The following is a 17,231-nucleotide window of genomic DNA, read 5'->3' on the forward strand; positions in this document are numbered from 1 at the left end:
ATCCTGGCAGACAGGACTGGGCTGAAAGGGGAACTTGTGAACTTCAAAACCACTCTTTGAAGTCTCCCCCACTTCAAATATATTTTTGGGTATATAAACTGGGTCTCTGACCCCACCAACGCAGACATTTCTAGACCTACACCTGCACTGTGTCAGAGTAGCTGCCTGGCTGCTCAAAGGACTCATCTGGACTGCTTTGCTGGAAAGGACTGCTGCCTTGCTGTTGCCCAGCTGCCCTGCTTGCCTCTGACTTTGCTGGAAGGACTCTGCCTTCTCCAAAAGTGCTCTCCAAGGGCTTCCCTCCTGTTTCTGAAGTCTCAGGGCCAACAAAGACTTCACCTGTTCAGGAAATTCCTTTTATGTCGAAAATCAGAGCTACACCTATAGAAATCATGCAAAGCCTGCATTGTGACTGAGAAATCGCCGCACAGTCGACTAGAATGACGCAGCCTCGACTTCTCAACTAGAAATTCGACACAGCGCCTACCTTACAATGGACAATTTGACACATCACATACTGGATCGACACAGTGCCTGTACTTTCTTCCATTGCGCCAAAGATTTTCAACCCATCGTCCCTGGGTGTCAAATTATCCCCCCATCGCAGTCAGGAATGAAGACTGTGTGCCGAAAAACAACGCAAACCCCTTGCAGTGTGGAAAGTATCCGACACAACACCTTATTTTTCCACGCATCTCCTTTTCTGGGGTCTCCATGAGTCGTTATTTTTGACGCATACCAGCTACTGTATGTAACAAAGAGACAACTGCTTATTTCTAAGGATTGAGACTCTTTTAAACCTTTTAAAAGTGATATTTCAACCTGTGCTTATTGGATCTTTGTCGTTTTGACCTTATGTTATTCAGATAAATATTATCTGTTTTTCTAAGCCTGTGTGGTGTATTTTTGTGGTTATTGTATGGTTTATTGCACTTTACACATTACCTTCTGAGTTAAGCCTGACTGCTCAGAGCCAATCCACAAGAGAGTGGGCACAGGATAATTTTGATTATTTTGTGATTTACCCGGACTAGGATTGTGGTCCCTACTTGGACAAGGGTGTATACTTCTGCCAACTAGAGACCCCATTTCTAACACCGCCCACATACAATCCAGCTGTAGACCAAGAGTACGGTATCATGGAGTAATCCTGATAAAGAAGCAGTCAGTGAGTAGCAGTTTACACGCTGTGTCTCAAATAAGGAACTAACATGCAGACTCCACATACTATCAATGAGCTTGTCTTGTTGAACGAGGTCACGTGTTAATTCTCCAGAGCATTTGTATGGCAGGTCCTGGCACCCCAGTGTTAGAAATAGGGTCTTTGGTTGACAGTCAGTTTTCCCCCTGTTCAAGCAAGGACCCTCACTCTAGTCAGGGTAAAAGAGAGTCACCCTCAGCTAACCCCTGCTTACCCCCTTGGTAGCTTGGCAGAGCAGTAGGCTTAACTTCAGAGTGCTAGGTGTAAAGTATTTGTACCAACTCACACAGTAACTTAATGAAAACACTACAAAATGACACAACACAGGTTTAGAAAAATAGGAAATATTTATTGAAATAAAACAAGACCAAAACGACAAAAATCCATCATACACAAGTCAAGTTATCAATTAAAAATCAAAAAGAGTCTTTAAGTAGTTTTAGAAACTCACTAGCGCTGCTAGAGTGAAAATTTACCTAGTGTGCGTCAAAAATAACCCCGCACGGGCGGGTGTGCGTCAAAAATAACTCCGCACAGCGGTACTTGAGTCAAAAATCCAGCCGCACGATGATCCGAAAATCCCAGAGCGCAGGTTGTGATCTCCCAGCCTCCTTCAGAGATGCTGCGCGTTTTTTCTCCTGCTCCGTGCATCGATTTTTCGGTTGCGTTTCCTGCGAGTGTCGTTTCTCAGCTGCGGAGCCGGCGGCACGTCATTTTTTTAGCAGCAGATCGGATTCGCGTCAATCTTTTCCCCGCACGGCGCTCTGTGTGTTGATTTTCTTGTCTTTAGGCTGCCAGCTTCTCCTTTCAGGGTCCCAGGAACTGGATGTGCACCACAGGGCAGAGTAGGAGTCTCTCCAGATACTCCAGGTGCTGGCAGAGAGAAGTCTTTGCTGTCCCTGAGACTTCAAACAACAGGAGGCAAGCTCTAGATCAAGCCCTTGGAGATTTCTTCTCAAGATGGAAGGCACACAAAGTCCAGTCTTTGCCCTCTTACTCTGGCAGAAGCAGCAACTGCAGGATAGCTCCACAAAGCACAGTCACAGGCAGGGCAGCTCTTCTTCCTCAGCTATTCAGTTTTTGTCCAGGCAGAGGTTCCTCTTGGTTCCAGAAGTGTTTCTAAAGTCTGTAGATTTGGGTGCCCTTCTTATACCCATTTTAATCTTTGAAGTCACCTTTCTTCAAAGGGGACTCACACTTACTTGTGAAATCCTGCCTTGCCCAGGCAAGGCCTCAGACACACACCAGGGGGTTGGAGTCTGCATTGTCAGAGGCAGGCACAGTCCTTTCAGATGAGAGTGACCACTCCACCCCTCCCTCCTAGCAGAGATGGCTAATTAGGAAATGCAGGTTACACCCCAGCTCCCTTTGTGTCACTGTCTAGTGTGAGGTGAAAAACAACCCAACTGTCAAACTGACCCAGACAGGGAATCCACAAACAAGGCAGAGTCACAGAATGGTTTAAGCAAGAAAATGCTCACTTTCTAAAAGTGTCATTTTCAAACACACAATCTCAAAACCAACTTTACTAAAAGATGTATTTTTAAATTGTGAGTTCAGGGACCCCAAACTCCACATGTCCATCTACTCCCTAGGGGAATCTACACTTTAATCATATTTAAAGGTAGCCCCCATATTATCCTATGAGAGAGACAGGCCTTGCAACAGTGAAAAATGAAATTGGCAGTATTTCACTGTCAGGACATATAAACCACATTACTATATGTCCTACCTTATCCATACACTGCACCCTGCCATTGGGGCTACCTAGGGCCTACTTTAGGGGTGCCTTACATGTAAGAAAAGGGAAGGTTTAGGCCTGGCAAGTGGGTACACTTGCCAAGTCGAATTTACAGTGTTAAAATACACACACAGACACTGCAGTTGCATGTCTGAGACATGATTACAGGGTTACTTTTGTGGGTGGCACAACCAGTGCTGCATGCCCACTAGTAACATTTGATGTACAGGCCCTGGGCACCTCTAGTGCACTTTACTAGGGACTTAACAGTAAAACAAATATGAAAATCATGGAGAACCAATTACATACACATTTTAAACAGGAGCACTTGCACTTTAGCACTGGTTAGCAGTGGTAAAGTGCCCAGAGTAATAAAAACAGCAAAATCAGAGTCCAGCACACATCAATAACCTGGGGAACAGAGGCAAAAAGTTAAGGGAGACCACGCCAAGGATGAAAAGTCTAACACGTGTCCCCCCAAGCTAAAAGTGGGGAGCAACTACCCAACCTCATGGGAGTTCTCATCACTAAGGCGGAAGAACCTGGACAGACCATCAGCATTGGCGTGCTCTGTACCAGGACGGTGTTCCATAGTAAAGTCCATCCCCTATAGGGAAATGGACCACCTCAACAGTTTTGGATTCTCACCCCTCATCTGCATTAACCATCTGAGGGGCCTGTGGTCGGTCTGAACTCGGAACTGAGTCCCAAACAAGTAGGGTCTTAGCTTCTTCAGTGCCCAGACCACAGCAAACGCTTTGCGTTCTATGGCACTCCACCTACGTTCCCTGGGTAGTAACCTCCTGCTAATGAAGGCTACGGGTTGATCTAGGCCCTCTTCATTAAACTGTGAGAGTACTTCTCCAATACCATGCTCTGAGGCGTCTGTTTGCACAACAAACTCCTTGGAGTAGTCAGGTGCCTTCAGCACAGGTGCTGTGCACATGGCAGCCTTCAGGGCATCAAAAGCGTTCTGGCAAGCCTCTGTCCAGATCACTTTCTTGGGTTGCTTCTTAGAAGTTAACTCAGTTAAGGGGGTAACAATGGTACCATATCCGTTAACAAACCTCCTGTAATATCCTGTGAGACCTAAAAAAGGCTCTCACTTCAGTCTGGGTCTTGGGAGGCTCCCAAGCCAGAATCGTGTCAATCTTAGGCTGTATGGGTGCCACCTGGCCACTCCCCACCTGGTGTCCTAAGTACACCACACAACCCTGCCCTATTTGGCACTTGCGCGCCTTAATAGTGAGGCCTGCCTTCTGCAGGGCCTCTAACACTCTCCAGAGGTGTTGCAGGTGTTCCTCCCATGTGGAACTAAACACAGCAATGTCATCCAGGTAGGCAGCACTGAATTCATCCAGTCCTGCCAACACCTGGTTGACCAACCTCTGAAAGGTGACAGGGGCATTCTTCATCCCAAAGGGCATCACGTTGAAGTGGGACTGCCCATCTGGAGTCGAGAATGCTGACCTCTCCTTTGCCCCCTCAGTTAAGGCAATCTGCCAGTACCCAGATGTTAAATCAAACGTACTGAGGTACTTGGCAGCTCCTAACCGATCAGTGAGCTCATCAGCTTGGGGGATGGGGTGTGCGTCAGTCTTGCTGACCGCATTGAGACCCTGGTAGTCCACACAGAACCTAAGTTCTGGAGTGGCACCAGGAGCAGCAGCCTTTGGGACCAATACCACTGGGCTGGCCCAAGGACTGATGGAGTGCTCAATAACCCTTAGGGTTAACATTTTGGAGACTTCCTCCTTAATGCAAGCCCTGACCCTGTCAGTCACTCGGTAAACCTTATGTTTAACAGGTGTACTGTCCCCAGTGTCCACATCATGTGTGCACAGGTGTGTGACTCCTGGGATCAGGGAAAACAGCGAGGCGAACTGTCCCAACACGTGGAGACAGTCCCTCTGCTGTTCCTCAGTCAGGGAGGATGAGAGGATCACTCCCTCCACAGACCCATCTTTCTCTCCTGCAGACAGGAGGTCAGGAAGAGGCTCACTCTCTTCCTCCACCCCTTCATCTGTCGCTAGGAGCATGGATAGCTCAGTTTGTTCAAAGTGTGGTTTGAGGCAGTTGACATGTAGGACCCTCAAAGGGTTCCTGGGGTATTGCAAGTCTACCAGATAGGTGACCTCGCTCTTTCTTTCCACCACCTCAAAAGGCCCAATCCACTTATCTTGGAGAGCCCTAGGCTCCACTGGTGCCATGACCCACACTTTTCGTCCAGGCTGAAACTCAACCAGAGTGGCATTCTGGTCGTACCATCGTTTCATATCCTCCTGGCTTGCTTCCAGGTTCTCCTGAGCGAGACTCCTGAAGCGGGCAGTCTGGTTTCTTAGTGCCAGCATGTAGCTAAATACATCCTGGGGTGGTTTACTAGCAGCTTTCTCCAAAGCCTCCTTCACCAGACTGAGCGGTCCCCTCACAGGGTGGCCATAGATGAGCCCAAAGGGGCTAAAGCCAAGTCCCTTTTGAGGCACCTCCCTGTAAGCGAACAGAAGGCATGGCAAGAGGACGTCCCACTTACGCCTCAAGGGCTCTGAAAGGCCCTGAATCATGCCTTTCAAGGTGCGGTTGAATCTCTCAACCAGACCATTACTTTGGGGGTGGTAAGGTGTGGTGAACTTATAGGTTACCCCACACACCTTCCACAGAGACTTCATATAGGTGGATATGAAGTTTGTACCTCTATCAGATACCACTTCCTTGGGGAACCCCATGCAGGTAAAAACTCCCATCAAGGCACGTCCCAACACAGGGGCAGTGACTGTCCTTAGAGGAATGGCTTCTGGGTACCATGTGGCATGGTCCACCAAGACCAGGTTGAACCTGTTGCCCATGGCTGTCTTGGGGTCCAGAGGCCCCACAATGTCAATTCCTACCCGTTTAAAGGGGGTACTGACTATAGGTAAAGGTTGGAGGGGAGCTTTGCATTTCCCCCCACTCTTGCCACTTGCCTGACAAGTCTGACAAGACCTACAATAAGCACCTGACTGCTTGTGCATCAAGGGCAAGTAAAAGTGGGAGACAAGCCTCTTAAAGGTCTTGTCCTGCCCCAGATGTCCTGCCAAAGGCACATCATGAGCCAAACCCAGTAGGAAGGCCCTGAAGCACTGGGGTACCACCAGCATACGAGCTGACCCAGGCTCAGGAACCTTAGGCTCACCATACAGGAGGCCATCCTCCCAATATATCAGATGAGTACCTGGCGCCTCGCCAGCCGCCTGGGCTGCAGCTTGCTGCCGCAGCCCCTCAAGAGTAGGGCACTCCTGCTGCGCTGTGCAGAATGCTTCCCTCATGGGTCCCCCTTCTTGCTGCCACTGTGACAGCTCAGGGACCTCCCCCAGTTCAGCCACTTGCTCCCCTGTAGGTTCCGGGGCGTCACCCTCAGGCTCCGCCTCCTCCCGGACTGTGGGAACCTCTGGGGCCGGTTTCCTACACCCCCTGCCCTTCCTCTTCTTGGCGGTCCCCTGGGCCACTGTTTCAGGCTTCAGGGGCTCTTGACTACCCTGATTGGCTGCCATTGACCGGGTGGATACGCATACCCACCCAGGCAGACCCAACATCTCCAAGTGAAACCTGTGTTCCACCTCCTTCCAAGGGGAATCCTCCAGGTTGTTGCCTAGCAAACAATCAACAGGCATGGTTGGACTCACAGCTACTTTCCAGGAACCTGAGACCCCCCCCCCCATTCAAAGGGATCCTGCGCCACTCTGCAGGGGCGCTCAGAGTTGTCTACCGCAATTACTTGGTGAAGTACCCGGGGATCAATCTGCTCTTCAGACACCAGGTGACTCCTCACTGTAGTCACACTGGCTCCTGTGTCTCTCAGAGCCTCCACCCTCTGTCCATTGATGGTCACCCATTGCCCTTACTTCTTAGTGTTATCAGGCACTAGGTTTCTCTGGACCATCTCACTGTCCCCTAGTGAGACAAGGGTAATTTCTGCTGGTTCCCACCTACCGGAAACCAACTCCTCCCCAAGCGCTACACTGGCCAAACCCTGGGACGGTGCACCAGTGGGTGCCGGTGTACTTTTGGGGCATTTTGGGTCCCCCCTCACATAACCCACCTGGTCACATGCATAGCACTTACGTAGGTGACCACCTGCCACTGGCTTCCCTTTGGACAACCATGGCTTCTTTTCACTGGGGGGTTGGGAATCCTTACCCTGGGAATCAGTTTGGGGCCCTTTAGAGAACTCCCCCTGTTTGCCCTTATCCCCCCCTTTCTTCTGAGAGGGACCCTGCCCATCCTTGGCGTGGTCTCCCCCATACCTCTATTGGACCCTGGTGCTCTCCCAGCGGTCAGCTTCCTGCGCAAGCTTCCTGGGGTCAGTCAGCTTGCTGTCAATGAGGTGCTGGCGCAGATCTGGAAAACATAAACTGTACAAGTGCTCCCAAGCAATTAAATTGTAAAGCCCCTCATACGTGTTTACCTTACTGCCCTTCACCCAACCATCCAGTGACATGCAAAAAGAATCAACACATTCCAACCATGTTTGGGATTCCTTTCTCTTGTAGGATCTAAACTTCTCCTTGTACTGCTCAGGGGTGAGACCATACCTGGTGAGTAAGGCCTCCTTCATGACAGGGTAGGTGAGACCCTGAGCATTCCCTAAGGCTATCAGTGTGTCCCTCCCCTCTGCCTCAAAATGCTTCCACAGGGCTGCCCCCCAATGAGCTTCAGGGACCAGGTTCATGTGGAGAGCTGACTCAGAACCCTTGAACCACAAGTAGATATCATCCTCCCTCTTATAATCCCTCACAAGGTCTTTTGGGATGTGTACCCTTCTCTCAGGCTGCACTGTAGGATTGCTGCCACCATCCCTACTGGACTGACTCCTCTGATCTATCTCTTTTAAACTGAGCTCATGAGCCATTGCTAACTTCCTTTCCTCAATGGCCAGCCTTCTCCGTTCCATCTCTAGACTGAGCTTTTTCAGCTCCAATTGGTACTCCCTCTCTGCTTGTCTGTCCTGTAACTCATAAGGTGTCCGACCCTTGGAGGACACACTGCTACCTGCCCTGGAGACTCTCTCATGAGACAAAACAGGCCTACCCACTACATCAGTGTGAGTGATTTGCAACTCCTCCTCCCCCTCTGGCTCCTCATCTGTGTGTCCCTCAGCTGCTTTGGCTGTCACCCAGGCCCTCAGCGCCTTTTGCAGCTCATCATTCCTGTATGAGCTCCTAATGGGACAGCCAACATTACTACAAAACTGCTTCAACTGAGCCACTGTGTAGCTCTCCAATTTCTCCAAATCAAAAGCAGCTCCAGCTAGGGCATCTCCAGACTGAGACATGATGAGAGGTTAAAAAAATGCAAAGTTCCAAAAACAGAAAAACAAGTTCTCAAATGAAGTTCAAGAAAAGTCAATCACAGGATCAGCGAAAAAAGAAACTGAATGCAGAGCAAAAACAGTCCAAATAGAAAAAAAACAAAAATCACAAGACTAGTAGTATGTGATGACGTAGTGGTCTGAACTCAAACAGTAGTTTACACTTAATTACTGTATGTCAAGTACAAATACAAGTCCAAATCCCAACCGCTGATCACCAATGTTAGAAATGGGGTCTTTGGTTGACAGTCAGGTTACCCCCTGTTCAAGCAAGGACCCTCACTCTAGTCAGGGTAAAAGAGAGTCACCCTCAGCTAACCCCTGCTTACCCCCTTGGTAGCTTGGCGGAGCAGTAGGCTTAACTTCAGAGTGCTAGGTGTAAAGTATTTGTACCAACACACACAGTAACTTAATGAAAACACTACAAATGACACAACACAGGTTTCGAAAAATAGGAAATATTTATCTAAACAAAATAAGACCAAAACGACAAAAATCCACCATACACAAGTCAAGTTATCAATTAAAAATCAAAAAGAGCCTTTAAGTAGTTTTAAAAACACACTAGCGCTGCTAGAGTAAAAATGTACCTGGTGTGCGTCAAAAATATCCCCGCATGACGGTACTTCAGTCAAAAATCCAGCTGCACGATGATCCGAAAATCCCGCAGCGCAGGTTGTGATCTCCCAGCCTCCGTCAGCGATGCTGCGTGTCGTTTCTCCTGCTCCGTGCGTCCATTTTTCAGTCACATTTCCTGCGAGCGTCGTTTCTCCGCTGCGGAGCCGGCGGCGCGTCATTTTTTCAGACGCAGATCGGATTTGCGTCAATCTTTTCCCCGCACGGCGCTCCGTGCATCGATTTTCTTGTCTTTAGGCTGCCAGCTTCTCCTTTCAGGGTCCCAGAAACTGGATGGGCAATACAGGGCAGAGTAGGAGTCCCTCCAGAGACTCCAGGTGCTGGCAGAGAGAAGTCTTTGCTGTCCCTGAGACTTCAAACAACAGGAGGCAAGCTCTAGATCAAGCCCTTGGAGATTTCTTCTCCAGATGGAAGGCACACAAAGTCCAGTCTTTGCCCTCTTACTCTGGCAGAAGCAGCAACTGCAGGATAGCTCCACAAAGCACAGTCACAGGCAGGGCAGCTCTTCTTCCTCAGCTATTCAGCTCTTCTCCAGGCAGAGGTTCCTCTTGGTTCCAGAAGTGTTTCTAAAGTCTGTAGATTTGGGTGCCCTTCTTATACCCATTTTAGTCTTTGAAGTCACCTTTCTTCAAAGGGGACTCACACCTACTTGTGAAATCCTGCCTTGCCCAGGCAAGGCCTCAGACACACACCAGGGGGTTGGAGTCTGCATTGTCAGAGGCAGGCACAGTCCTTTCAGATGAGAGTGACCACTCCACCCCTCCCTCCTAGCAGAGATGGCTAATTAGGAAATGCAGGTTACACCCCAGCTCCCTTTGTGTCACTGTCTAGTGTGAGGTGAAAAACAACCCAACTGTCAAACTGACCCAGACAGGGAATCCACAAACAAGGCAGAGTCACAGAATGGTTTAAGCAAGAAAATGCCCACTTTCTAAAAGTGTCATTTTCAAACACACAATCTCAAAACCAACTTTACTAAAAGATGTATTTTTAAATTGTGAGTCCAGGGACCCCAAACTCCACATGTCCATCTACTCTCCAGGGGAATCTACACTTTAATCATATTTAAAGTTAGCCCCCATATTATCCTATGAGAGAGACAGGCCTTGCAACAGTGAAAAACGAAATTGGCAGTATTTCACTGTCAGGACATATAAACCACATTACTATGGGGGTGATTCTAACTTTGGCGGGCGGCGGAGGCCGCCCGCCAAAGTTCCGCCGGCAGAATACCGCTACGCGGTCAGAAGACTGCCGCGGTAATTCTGAGTTTCCCGCTGGGCTGGCGGGCGACCGCCAGAAGGCCGCCCGCCAGCCCAGCGGGAAACCCCTTCCCACGAGGATGCCGGCTCCGAATGGAGCCGGAGGAGTGGGAAGGGTGCGACGGGTGCGTCGCGATTTTCAGTGTCTGCTATGCAGACACTGAAAATCTTAGTGGGGCCCTGTTAGGGGGCCCCTGCAGTGCCCATGCCATTGGCATGGGCACTGCAAGGGCCCCCAGGGGACCCACGACACCCGTTACCAGAACCAGGCTGGCTGTAAGGGGGTCGGAATCCCCATGGCGGCGCTGCCTGCAGCGCCGCCATGGAGGATTCCTCAGGGCAGCGGGAAACCGGCGGGACACCGCCGGTTTTCCGTTTCTGACCGCGGCTGTACCGCCGCGGTCAGAATGCCCTGGGATGCACCGCCAGCTTGTTGGCGGTGCATCCGCGGTCGTTGGCCCTGGCGGTAGTCTACCGCCAGGGTCAGAATGACCCCCCATATGTCCTACCTTATCCATACACTGCACCCTGCCCTTGGGGCTACCTAGGGCCTACCTTAGGGGTGCCTTACATGTAAGAAAAGGGAAGGTTTAGACCTGTGGATACACTTGCCAAGTTGAATTTACAGTGTAAAAATACACACACAGACACTGCAGTGGCAGGTCTGAGACATGATTACAGGGTTACTTGTGTGGGTGGCACAACCAGTGCTGCAGGCCCACTAGTAACATTTGATTTACAGGCCCTGGGCACCTCTAGTGCACTTTACTAGGGACTTAACAGTAAAACAAATATGCCAATCATGGAGAACCAATTACATACACATTTTAAACAGGAGCGCTTGCACTTTAGCACTGGTTAGCAGTGGTAAAGTGCCCAGAGTAATAAAAACAGCAAAATCAGAGTCCAGCACACATCAATAACCTGGGTAACAGAGGCAAAAAGTTAAGGGAGACCACGCCAAGGATGAAAAGTCTAACACCCAGCAACCCACTCAGTGCCTCATCTTTTCCCAGTGATCTTCTTCTAGCTTTTTTTGCTGATTCTAGCATCTGTGCAAGGAATCCTCTATCAGCTTTGGTCTTTTGTTCTGCATGCCTGTCCCTCCATCCAAAGCACACCTTTACCATAGAGCAGTACTTAATTTGCAAAATAATGATTGCTGGTCCCAAAGCACTGTTCAGAAGCTTGTGGCTGGCCCTTTAAATGTTGATGCATCAAATACCAAGTCTGTGTAGCAATGAGTCCAGCCCAGGCCTCTTTAATCTACTACCAGAAACTCTCTGCCCCTTTATCTCACTATTGCCGGCTCCTGCGTTCATCCTTTGTGACTTTTTTTGTCATTTTTGTCCTCCTTTTCCTGTTTGTGTGTTTTCCCCTGTGTTCCTCTCTTGAAATGTTTGATGAGGAAAAATACATGCTTCTCCCCAGGGATGAGTACCGATAGCCCCCAGTAGCAACCACTGGCTCACATTAGGCACTGAACATAGGACATTATAGCTGGAGTTGATCATTGGGAGGTATTAGAGTCCATTAATTCTTTTGTTTTTTACCAATTTTATATTTGTTTTGCACTTATGGGTTTTGAAACAGTCAAGCCACAGGTCCTCCTAATCTCCTTCCTCCATTACTGTGCCTTAGCCCATTTTCCTGCTAGTTCCACATTTACTTTGTGCCCTTTGTGTTCACTATGTTACCTCAGCATGAAATCAAGCTCTAATGTCCTCAACTTACATCTCATTTGCCCTGAGATTTCTCCTGGCTTGCTTTGGTTTGAAGGGTGGAGTAGAATTCATAAAAAATGTATAAAGTATTGCATTAGGTCTTGTTCTTGACTTTAAAGACTAATTTAAAGGTATCAAAGGATCTAGGGTGGGATTTAGACCCAAGAAAGTGGCCCTCCAGCCAGCCACCCTCTGATGAAGGAGCTCCTGCAGTATTTTGGGTCCTTCCCTGAGGGCAGGGATATTTTCCGGATGCAGGGATATTGCAAGCAGGGATATTGCATTGGATGGTCCAACACATGCGCTGTGGGCATAGTAGTGTGTTTAGTGTATGCCATGTTTTTTTATCCCCTCTCTGCATTCATTTTCCAAATATGAGAATGTTTTTCAGCAAAAGAAAGAAGCAAGGGCCATGAGAAAGAGTATTTTGCCTATGCTTCAATGTAATTGCTTGTTTCCCTTGCCCAGATGTTCCTTCCTTGCTTTGTGGCCAAAGACAGTGAAATGCCTCAAATAGGGCAGAGTCACTGTCATTGTGATCTGATGGACGGCCAGGGAAGCTTCCTGAGACTCCCCAGATTAAACCCTACCATTCTTCACTTCTAAATGGGACAGGGGTCCATGAGATTGCTGGATGGGGCATCTTTCTAACAGACCTCTATCAATGACCTTAAATTATCACCTCTCAAGCATTTTCTCAAATGTTAGAAATTGGGTGCATGTAATTGAGAGAGGTATGCACCCTGTCCAAAAAGGGACCAGGATAAGTCACAACACAAACTAAATTAAATCCACAACAGGTTAGAAAATATATTATGATTTTATCAATAAATTACAACCAGAATGCTGGACTGGGATAAAGTCAAAGTTTGGGCTGACCTCAGAGGCGCACCAGCCAGCTAAAAAATCCACGCAGGCCCCGGGAGAAACAAAGTACCTTTCCTGGCCTCAGCAGCAAGATGCATGGCGAGATGCGTTGATCAGTTCCTCAAAGGGGTGGCGATGTGTCCATCTGACCCCGATGTGTCAGTCCTGAGGACAAGCGCTGGAGCTGAGCTGCATTGGTTCCGAAGTGTGATGCCCTGGGTTTTCCCACACAGTCGAAGGATGCATCAATTTCCGTAAACTGCTGCGATGGCAAAGCGCTGCTCCGATGCATCGGTCTTTCAAGGAGTTGCAGTGGTTCTGAGAGTGATGCAACAATTTTACTCCGGAAACCATGTTGATGAACTGATTTTGCTACACACAGACAGAAGAGGCATTGATTTCAGTGTTGAAGCCTCTGGGCCTCTTTCCAGGGAACCAGGAACAGGAGCAGGGATAGAGACTTTTTTGTCCCTGAGTCTCAAGCAACAGGATGCAAGCCAACAAGCCCTTGGAAATTACTTGTGGGGTAAGGAAGAGTCCAAATCTCTCTCAGGAGGGTCAGAGAGTAGAAGGCAGAACAGTAGAAAAGCAGTCCTTTCAGTCAGCAGTCCAGCAGAGTAACATGCCTTGTTGCAGCACAGCAGTTCTTCTGACAGAGTCCAGTTGTAGGTCCAGAAATTCTGATTTAGTGGGGTCAGAGATCAAGTACTTATACCCAGTTGTGCCTTTGAAGTGAAGGAGCCTTCAAAAAAGGGTCTTTGAAGTGTACAGGGGCTCTTTCTTCCCAACCATGGCTCCAGACTATCAAAAGGGGATAATCAGCCATTTTTGTGGGGACAGGCACTCCTTGTTCAGGTGTGTCAGCTCCCCCTCCACCCTTCCTTCCCAGGAAGAGCCATCATAATGCAGATGAATGTAGATGAGTGCTGAAACAAACCTAACCATCCTGTGTTTGTAGTTGTCCACATGGAATGCACAAAGTGTAGCGGTCACCCACAGCAGATGTGTATTGGAGACAGGCTGCAGGCAAACTGTGCTGTAAGAGCAGAGAAATGCCCACATTCTAAAAGTGGCATTTCTAAAATAGTAATGTTGAATCTGACTTCACCAGTAAAGAGGATTTATTATTACCATTCCATTGATATGAATCATGATGCAGCTACTCCTTTCTGATCAGGAATTACAGCTTAAAAGTGTATTAAGAAATTCCCAATGCTGGTTTTATGAGAGGAGTATGCCCCACAGTAGTGAAAAACAACTTTGGGAGTTTTTTACCACCAGGGCATGTAAAACGTAAAAGTACATGTCCTACCTTTTACGTGCACAGCACCCTGCCCTCTGAGCTACCTAGGGCCTACCTTAGGGGTGAGTTATATGTAATAAAAGGGGCAACTAGGGCAGAGCAAGGGATTTTAAATGACAAGTCGGAGTGGCAGTAAACTGCACAAACGGGCCTTGCAATTGCAGGCCTAAGACATGTGAAAAGCTGCTTGTGTGGGAGGCACAATCAGTGCTGCAGGCCCACCAGTAGCATTTAATTTACAGGCCCTGGGGATATACTATACCACTTTACAAGAGACTTGCAAGTAAATTAAATATGCCAATTGGGTATGAGCCATTAATACCATTTTACGGGAGAGACCATAGCGGAGAAAGCACAAGCACATTAGCACTAGTTAGTGGTGATAACGTGCACAAATTCTAAAACCAGCAAAAGAGAGGTCAGAAAAATGGAGGGAGGCAGGCGAGAAGTTGGGGGAAGTCGACCCTAAAGCTGTCAGTTCTAATATCAAGTATACAACAATTCCTTTGTGTCTGCTAAGGGACTGTTTCTCCTGTAAATGTGAGAATGAAGTTCAATTAAATGTGAATGAGAGTGGGGGGAGGATAGTGTAATAAGTTTTGGGCGGACCCTGGTTGTTAGCTATTCTTTTTTCATGGCCTGACAGATGTATAATTTAGTCCATCCAAATTCCATTAATAGCCTACTAGTTCTACTTGTCCATTGTTTCTCAGATTCTTCAAATTGACCACTCTTTCAAAATCAGCATATGACGGGGCCTCACAGTATTTTCATATATCTGTGCATGTCAAACTTTGCTCCCTTATGAATATAACAGTATCGTCTTGGGAAGTCTTGCACGGCCTTTAATTATTATTTTGACATGTCCAGCAATTCAGATATCAGTATGCTAGCAGACAAAGGGCCTCATTAAGAGTCTGGCTGTCAACAGACTGTCAGACATGTGGTGGCGGTCATGACAACTGCCGGTTTGGCAGTCCGACTGCCAAATTAAGGGTTTGGTGGTCAGACTGCCAAATGACCACTGTCTCCACCGGGAACAATGTTCCAGACGGGCTGACAGCAGGTGCAGGTTAGAATCGGCCAGGGCGGCGCTGAACTCAGCGCCGCCCTGCTGGTTCTCTGGCAGCTTTTTCATAGCGGTACTACCGCCATGAAAGGGTTGGCAGGGAACAGGTGCAGGGGGTCATTGGGGGGCCGACACTGCCCATGCTACAATGCTGCTGCCACTTTCACGCTGAGGTAATAGGCAGAAACCTTGGTTTCCATCCATCAGCCCAGCGGGAAAGTCATAATGGGGCTGGCGGGAAGGTAGCCAGTAAGACAGCAACCTCCTCGTCGGAAGTTCGGCGGGTGGGTCTTCCTGTCCTCCCAACTCGTAATCGGCCCCAAAAACTGGAAAAGGTAGAGGAGGAATAACAACACATTCAACTTAGTGATGTTTAACCTTCCTATCCAGGAGTAACAATGTGATTTCCACATGCCCAAATCTGTAATACTAAGTTTAGGTCAGTTTGCTCCCTAACATCTTTCAACTGTTGTAGGCTAGAGAATGCCTAAATATCTAGGGCCACATGTACGAAGATCCGGTTTTGCAACTGGCAAACTGCGAGTCTTAGCGACTTCCAATTTGAGAGTCGCAAAACCGGATGTACAACAGTGTCAATGACACTGTCTGCGATTCGTAATGGGGTCACAAATGACCTACCTCATGAATATTCATGAGGTAGGTTGCAATCCATTGGGAATGGCGGCACTCACAGGGATGATGGCCTGCTGGTGTCAGCAGACCACCATGTCTGTGACTGCTTTTAAATAAAGCAGTATTTGTTTTTTTAATGCAGCCTGTTTTCCTTAAAGGTAAACGGAATGCATTGCGAAAAAAAAGAAAAGAAAAGTCTTCTTTTCATTTTTTCAGAGCAAGCAGTGGTCCTCGGAACCACTGCCTGCTCTGTAAAAAAAAGTGTTTTCGCATTCCTTCACAAAGGAGAAGGGTACCTCTTCCCTTTTGCGAATGGGTTAGCATCAATTTGAAATTGGTGCTAACTGCGATTGTTTAGCGACCGCATTCGCGGTCACAAAACAACCATACAGACCATTTAGATTCAGTATTAGGAAGGGACGCCCTTGACACGCCCCTTCCTAATATTGAATGGCAAAACCCAAACTGCGATTCGGTAAGAAGTTACTGAATCGCAGTTTGGTATTTGAACATCCCAAAAAGCTATTTTCTACTTGCAAACAGGCCGATTCTGCGAATCTGCCCCTTTGCGACTTGAAATATGCTTCGTACATCTGGCCCCTAGTCTTTTTTTCGTAATAATTAAGTGGTATTCTATTTTGCAGAGGTTCTGCTCTTGAGAGATGGAAAGTGATGTTGAGAATTTTAGATTTGTCCTTACTGATTTTAAAGCCAGATATTTTCTCAAAGTGTTCTAGTCCCCTCAATATCTTCAGCAATGATGCTTCCTGGTTAGTGAGAGTTAGAAGAATAGCATTCACAAAGAGATCAATATTGCGCTACGATACCGCATCCTCTTTGTGTCAGCTTCTGAGTGTAGTTTTATTTCTAGAGGCTCACTGAATAGGGCAATCAGCATGGGTGCTGGGGACAACCCTATATATTATGGCGGTCATTCTGACCTTGGCGGGCGGCGGACGCCGCCCGCCAAAGTCCCGCCGTCAGGTTACCGTTCCGCGGTCGAAAGACCGCGGCGGTAATTCTGACTTTCCCGCTGGGCTGGCGGGCGGTCGCCTTCAGACCGCCCGCCAGCCCAGCGGGAAAGAGGCTTCCACGATGAAGCCGGCTCGGAATCGAGCCGGCAGAGTGGAAGCTGTGCGACGGGTGCAGTTGCACCCGTCGCGTATTTCACTGTCTGCGCAGCAGACAGTGAAATACATGTAGGGGCCCTCTTACGGGGGCCCCTGCAATGCCCATGCCAGTGGCATGGGCACTGCAGGGGCCCCCAGGGGCCCCGCGACCCCCCCTACCGCCATCCGGATCCCGGCGGTCGGACCGCCGGGATCTGGATGGCGGTAGGGGGGGTCGGAATCCCCGCGGCGGTGCAGCAAGCTGCGCCGCCGTGGAGGATTCAATGGGGCAGCGGTACACTGGCGGGAGCCCGCCAGTGTTGCCGGTCCGACCGCGGCTTT

Source organism: Pleurodeles waltl, chromosome 4_2, assembly GCF_031143425.1.
Source record: "Pleurodeles waltl isolate 20211129_DDA chromosome 4_2, aPleWal1.hap1.20221129, whole genome shotgun sequence".
Classification (NCBI taxonomy): Eukaryota; Metazoa; Chordata; class Amphibia; order Caudata; family Salamandridae; genus Pleurodeles; species Pleurodeles waltl.